The sequence below is a fragment of the Poecilia reticulata genome, chromosome 5, assembly GCF_904066995.2.
Source record: "Poecilia reticulata chromosome 5, P_reticulata-male-v2, whole genome shotgun sequence".
In the NCBI taxonomy this organism is placed as follows: Eukaryota; Metazoa; Chordata; class Actinopteri; order Cyprinodontiformes; family Poeciliidae; genus Poecilia; species Poecilia reticulata.
The window spans coordinates 33274671-33282026 of NC_088834.1; the positions used below are offsets into that span (position 1 = coordinate 33274671).

At 37.0% G+C, this 7356-nt stretch overlaps 1 protein-coding gene across 8 annotated transcripts in view; it reads right to left on the minus strand.

Moving 5' to 3' along the window:
* The window catches only part of foxp1b (forkhead box P1b), a 363905-nt gene that overhangs the window by 218774 nt on the left and 137775 nt on the right, over positions 1–7356 (minus strand). The gene's annotated exons all lie outside the window — the stretch shown is intronic.

The window sequence follows — 7356 nt, forward strand, 5'->3', positions numbered from 1 at the left end:
GTTTTAATGTTGCAGAGATCAGTCATTTTGCAAATAGTTCAAAGTTTAAACTGACATGTTGAACATCTTTTATCTGGTCATTTTGTGGAATATTTTAAAACCATAAAATGGCACAAAATAAGAATATTTGTTCCACTCTGATTTGCTGCTGTTAGGCCTACCAATTTTAACTTGAATGTTCATTAAATTTTTCTTAGACGCTGTGAAAATAATTTCTATTCCCATGACTTTTTTGTTCTCTGGGAAATTATTTTTGATGATAAATACAGAAACAAGCATAAAAATCAAAACATCCACAATAGTGATAGTAATATTAATGCTAAAATAATAGTCAGTGGAAAGTAGCCTACAAATTCTTTGGTGGGGGCGGTGAGGGACCTGGATAAAGGCTGTGGGGGGGCGCTGGCCCAAAAAAGTTGAGAAACACTGATCTAGTTGGTAATGTTGCATGTTCTAAATTACTTGCTAAAACATTGACTGAAAGGACTCTTATTTAATGTTGAGGGATTTTTGCCTGTAAGTCAAACCTTTAGGGCTCAGACATTTTACATTTTGTTTTGAGTTGAAATGTCCTGAAGTCTTATTTAAGTTTGAGTGTTTAGCTTCTTAATTGTATTGTTAGAAGTAATTGTTTGGACTATTCAAAGACACTTTTTATTAAACTGTGGCAATAGCAACAGTATAGTTCATTTCTATCATCACTATAAGTTTCAGGCTCAGGATTTTTTTTTACTTTAAGCCCTGAATACAGGCTGATTCCATAAATTAGAATATGACTGGAAAGTTCCTTTGTCAGCAGTTTCTTCACTAAGTGAAAGACTTTATATAGATTAATTAGATTAATAACGTTTTAACATATTTATATTTTGTAGTATGTTTAATACCTGCTAGAAGGTTTTTCAAAAGGTACTATTAATCTGACAAGCCTGATCAGGATGTTTATCCTAATTTATTGACTAAGACAGTCTGGCATTCACATGTCAGTTTTGACCTTATTCTTAGCACTAAAAAAGAAAAGATCTTCCAGTAACTGTGGGTACATCAGCCCCCCCCCCAAAGTTACACCCTCGTGATATACAAATAAACTTGATTGATTGATTAATTTGGGACAAACTTCCAGACAACTGGAAACTGGAACTTTAAATCTCAAATTAAAACCCCCCTGTTTAGAGTTGCTTATGGCTAAATTGCAGGTTTTAATGTCTTAGGTTTGAGAATCCTTGTAAGATATTAAAACTCTGAGGTTTGAGAAGCGGTGTGGTTTTGATCTTGTGCGACGGGCGAAATATGACTGGTGCTGACTCTCTGAACGTATAACTTATTATCTTCTCTGAAGAACCACACCGAAACACAGTTTTGGTGGGAGTTTGTTCTTCGGAGGACAAGAAGGCCCTATTGGAGCACTTTCTGTGAAAAGGCACAACATTAAGTCGCAGAGTCATTACTGTTAATCCTTGTCTGTTCGAGGAGACCCCATAAGGGCAAGTTCTCACATGGATCGATGTTTTTAATGTTTTTATCTTTACTTTTAATAATGTTTATATCTTTTTATCTGTTTTAATCTTTTTCAACATCTTTCTCTTTTTCACTGTTTATTCTGTTTGTTTTTAATTATGTAAAGCACTTTGAAATGCCTTGCTGCTGAAATGTGCTATACAAATAAAATTTGATTGATTGATACTGATAAGTTTTTTTTCTTATGACATGGGAAAAATGTCTTGTTATAAGTGAAATAATCTGTCAGTTTTTAAAATCAATATTAAGGAATTTACTTATAATAAGCTTCTATATCTTGCTGAAAAGTTAATTGCAGTTATTTTTGTCTCATTTCAAAACAAATAGGACAAAATATTGAGTGTATGCAATAGAAAATAAAGCAAAACTAGATTTTGTGTTTTTGCAGTGTGCCCTAAAATATTGAGAGCTCAAAAGGACCAGATACATATATGTTTATGTATTATTTGTAAACATTTTTGAAAGTGTACTGTAGGTTTTGAAATTCTTCTAATTCACAATTCTGTCCAACGTTTTGTTGGTTTGTCATAGTGACACAACAAAATGAGGAAAAGGTTAAAGAGTATAAAAGTATTAAAATAAAAAAACTGCATACTCCTCCTCTGCAGCACTTCTGCTTGTTTTTTTCTCAGCTGTGTATTCTTAATTATTATAAAGGGCCTTTAAGCATCACTAGGATATCTGCAGGCCAAACGTGACAGGGCGTGACCTGCAGCTGAACCGGCCTCTGCCTGGACACTCCAAACACACACACACACACACACACACCCGTCTCCCCCAACCCCCTGATAAAGAACTTCACACAGCAAACACAGGCCCATACATCAGTGTGCACATAGTTAACAACAGGACCAGGACAGAGATTGATGGAGAGATACAGACAAATAAAGCAAGACAGGGAGAAGAGAGCAAGAGGGGACTGAAAAGAAAGGTGGTGTTGAGGTGGGGGGGGGCATATTGTGAGGGCATCCAACACCGGAGAGAAGATAAAAATCACACAGGAGGCCGAGCCAAGCGACAGAGAAGGCCAAGTCCTGTAGGCCTGTGAAAGGCGGTCTGTGTAGCTGAGCTGTGACATTTGTTTCTTATTGTCTAAATGGCAGCTGTACTCGTCCCCCCACCCCCTGGCTTTGCTCCGACCCGCCTCGACAGGGAGATAACCATATTAGGATGTGTATGGTAAAGTAAACGATAACATAGTTGCAATAAGATGGAAACTTTTCAGCTAATGGTGTTTGTCATTCCTGTTTTCATAGCCCTGCGTTTTGTTGTGTTTTTTTCAGTTTGGCTAGAGAGACATCGTTTCTGAAAACAACACAGGAGCCAAGGCTAAAATGAGAGCGGGGAGGGAGAAGAAAAAAAGGGACAAAATCATAAATAAATATCAGCTTTTTTAAAAAAGCCCTCACTTGTGTCATTTGATTACACAAATAAACCCACATTTGGCTAGAAAGAGCTTTTTGCTGGTTTTTGTAAATTTCAGGCCACGTCCAGCTGCTGCAGGCCAAGTTTGAAGCTTTTTCCCCCCATCGATGTTCCCATAAACTTGAGCTGAGTAACAAGAAATAAAAAGAATGATGTCAACAAAAAGATTATATAAGTTTTCACTGCCCCATAAAAAGTGATTGTGGGAGTAGACTGTTGGAGAGAAAGAAAAAAAAGGCAGTTTTACTTTTCAATCCTCCCATAACATGATACTTGATATTCTCAACTTCATTCCCTGCAAAAATTCTTTATTTATCTCTTACTGACCTTTACACAAACCACAATGGTGGGTCAAGTTCGGATGAAACCTAAAGCTGGCGTAAAACGACTGGTGGACTCCCTCTAAGAGCCCAACAACAGGAAGTGAAACCACACCCAAAGCTTTTCAGCTCCACTGTCAGTTCAAAACTACTTAACTTTAAAAATTTGGACCAATGACCAGCAGTAAATTATCTGGATAAGTGCTGACCTTTAAGATAACCACAGAGGAAACCACAAAGATGTGTCACAATGTAGTTTGACTCAACATTCCTAAAATAGGAAAAAAAATCTTAAAAAAAGGAAGGAGGATGTATTTTCTAGATATGAACAAAATTTATTATATAAGACAGATGAAGAGAAATTGACTTTTTATTTTTAAAAATGTGACCAATATAGAATAATCCAGTTATGGTGTAACTTATCCATATGCTATGGATTTTCTATTAATTTTGTGAAATAGCCCTTAGTGGCTAGCTTGTAGTATCATTAGCGGCTAAAGGTTAGCCTGTTGCAGTAGGTTGAAAATTATTTCCAAATTATTTGTTCAATTTCTTTTAGTCTGTCAAAATATATTATTTTCCACTGCTCAGCTTGCTGCCTAGTGAACAATTTAAAAGGAATGGAGGTTCACTACCCACCTCACAAAAAAGTCTTTAGTTCTGACCTCTACCATATGGGGACCACTTCTTTCCCTGCTTCAAAATATTAGTCTGAATTTATAAATAGATTATCAAACTTAAAACACTCATATCAACGGGCTCACATTATTAGCTTGAACTTAATTATACCAGATGAAATTACACACTTAAAGCAATTATACTACAAAACACAAAATCTTACCAAGTATTTTTGGTCTACTTTTAGTACAAATATCTTAGTACACTTGAAATAAAATAAAACTAACTTACAAGTAATTTTTGTACAAGATAAAGGAGCTTGTTTTAAAAGTACTAGTTTCACTGACAGATTATTTCACTAATAAGAAAAAAAAAGTGAAACAATCTGTCAATGAAACTACTACTTAAGGAATTATTAACTTAAAACAAGCTCCAATATCTTGCTGAAAGGTTTCTTGTAAGTTAATTTTGTGTTATTTCAAATCTATTGCAATATTTGCACTATACTAGACCATAAATACTTGGCAAGATTTTGTGTTTCTGCAGTGAGCAGCACATTGCCAGACATACTTTAATTTACAATAAATATTTTTGTTTAGTAATAGTTATGCTAATTTTTCTTTATTAACAGTAAAAAGTGCAATTGGCCAGAAAAATAAGAGGGAAATATGAAGCAAAGGTCACATTTTTTTCTTTGAAAGCTGTCATTGATATTTTTAGTGTGAAAGAAAAATAAAAAAATCTAACAGCAGTAGAATCTTTAAAGCACCGTCTCTGTGACTAATCCTTATCTTTAAGTGTTTACCTAAAGCAGAGGTAAGTATTTCAATAGGTGGTTCATTTCACAAGAAGAATTTACAAATAGACCATCATTATCTGAATGGGACTAAAAATGACTTTAGCCCAAATCAACAAACATGTAACGATCAAAGACTATAATTGTGCAAAAATAAAAAGTGATTTATAGGTGGTAATTCCATTCTTTTGCCTTTAAATTCAATTCAACTTCATCTCAAGCTTCTTTTCCAGAAATGTCTCCTCCAAAAGGTTTAATGTTTCATTGATCCCTCGTTTTCCTAACTGTTCACTCCATAGACTTTCTTTGCCTCATCATTTATTTCCATGACTGACTGTCTGTGTGTGCGCAGCTGAAAACAAAGTTGATGGTTTTTCCTCTCTCCTTTCAAGTTACCAGAGCTGATTCACAGGCCAGGCCTTTAAAAACAAACTTTTACCTTAGCACAAAGGTGAAAATGAATAATTCCTTACTGTGTTCACTAAAGCAGAAAGCAGCCTTCTTCTACTCCACGTTGACTTCTTTTGTTTGGTGTTCAGCCACTTCTCTCCAGCTCCCGCTCGCTCTCTCAGCTTCATTCTTAATCTTGCAGTGAAAGACGCAAGCAGTTTATTTTCGAACGACTGAAAGCCATAGTCCATTGGGCAGCCACCACCAGGTAACTTATTCTTAAAAAGGGATTTGTTTTATAAAATAAACAGAGAAGGAAAAATAAGTCCCACACTGATATTTAGAATGTCGTGCAAAGAGTTGCAACAAAGTCAAATTACCCAAATCGGAATGGCTGCAACTCATAAGAAATTTCCTTAACCCATCACAACACACCAAGAAAAGTGGTAATACTTTTGTACACCGCAAGTACATAAAATCTTACAAAGTAAGTCATTTTTTGGTCTAGTTTCTTGTGTGGACAAAAGTAACTATTCAGGAATACATATAAGAGCTTGTCTTCAGTCAATGACGCCTTAAAATAGACTTTAAAAACTACTAGTTCCACTAGCAGATTATTTCACTAATTAAAAAACATTTTTACAAGACAGAAAATCTCTGCCTGTGGAAATAGAGCTTTATTAATATTAAGAAATTACTGACTTAAAACAACTTTCTGTATCTTGCTGAAAAGCTACTTGTGAGTTAATTCTGTCTCATTTCATGTGTACTAAGAGAAGAAAAAAGAAAAGGGAATAAAACTATATTTTGTGTTTTTGCAGTATATAAACAGTATATAAAACCTACGATCTACATTCCCACCCTCATCTATGGTCATGAGCTTTGGGTCATGACCGAAAGAACGAGATCTCAGATATAAGCGGCCGAAATGGGTTTCCTCCTCCGCAGGGTGGCTGGGCTCTCCCTTAGAGAGAGAAGCTCGGTCATCCGGGAGGGACTCAGAGTAGAGCTGCTGCTCCTCCACGTCGAGAGGAGCCAGTTGAGGCTCGGGCATCTGGTCAGGATGCCTCCTGGACGCCTCCCTGGTGAGGTGTTCCGGGCACGTCCCACCAGGAGGAGGCCTCGGGGAAGACCCAGGACACGCTGGAGGGATTACGTCTCTCGGCTGGCCTGGGAACGCCTTGGGATTCCCCTGGAGGAGCTGGAAGAAGTGGCTGGGGAGAGGGAAGTCTGGGCCTCCCTTCTGAAGCTGCTGCCCCCGCGACCCGACCCCGGATGAAGCGGAAGAAAATGGACGGATGGATGGTAAAAATATACTTTCAGTTGTAACTGCAGCAGCAGTATCAACTCAGGAGGACTGAACTTATATAGCGCTTTATCGAATCATTTTGATCACTCAAAGCACTTTACGCTAGAGCCACATTCACCCATTCACACTCACAAATGCTCACACATTTATAAACTGATAGGTGTATAAATAAAGGCGACGTGGGGTTAAGTGCCTTGCCCAGGGGCACATTGACATGTGGCAGGAGGAAGCTGGAATCGAACCTACAACCTGCCAATCGCAAGACGACCACTCTACCCACACAGCCACAGTCGCCCGCAGATATTTACATACAAATATTTGTATGTATTTTTATTTGTAAACTTTTTTTTGGCATAAAATCTGAACATAAGACAAACTGCAAAAAGGTGATGAGTATAAAAGTATTAAAATTATTATTTTTTAAATCTGCAACTGAAAGTTGTACTGGGGTGCGAGTGTGTGTGTGTGTGTGTGCGTTTGTGTCTACAAAAACACACATATGCAACACTGTGCAGTTATTTGACTCCAAAGACCAAAAAAATCAAACCCAGAACTGAAGCAAAACTAAAAATAATTTATCACTTTTTTCTTTTCCTTCTGTGATTTTCTTCTCATCTTGCTGAAAAAAAGCTCATCTGCAGATGGATTTTTGCTTAGTTTTGTCACTTCGGTCAATCTCACACTGCAGCTCTGGTATGTCAACTGTCTGCATCTGCTAGCTGACTGACATGATCAAAAGCCAGACTGCACTCTATGACTGTGTCAATACATTTCTGACCAGGAGAAGATGTGCCTGTTTGTCACTGATAGAAAAATAGATTGAAACTTGACACACGTTTTGTTTTTCCCCTCCTTGAAGGTATTTTAAGTAATCTGAGATCACAGCATCATCAGCTCACTTCCATCCACCTCATCAAAGGTGCAACAGAATATTGCCCTGCTGTGTAACTTTTTAAATTATTATTTAACTTTTATTTTACCAG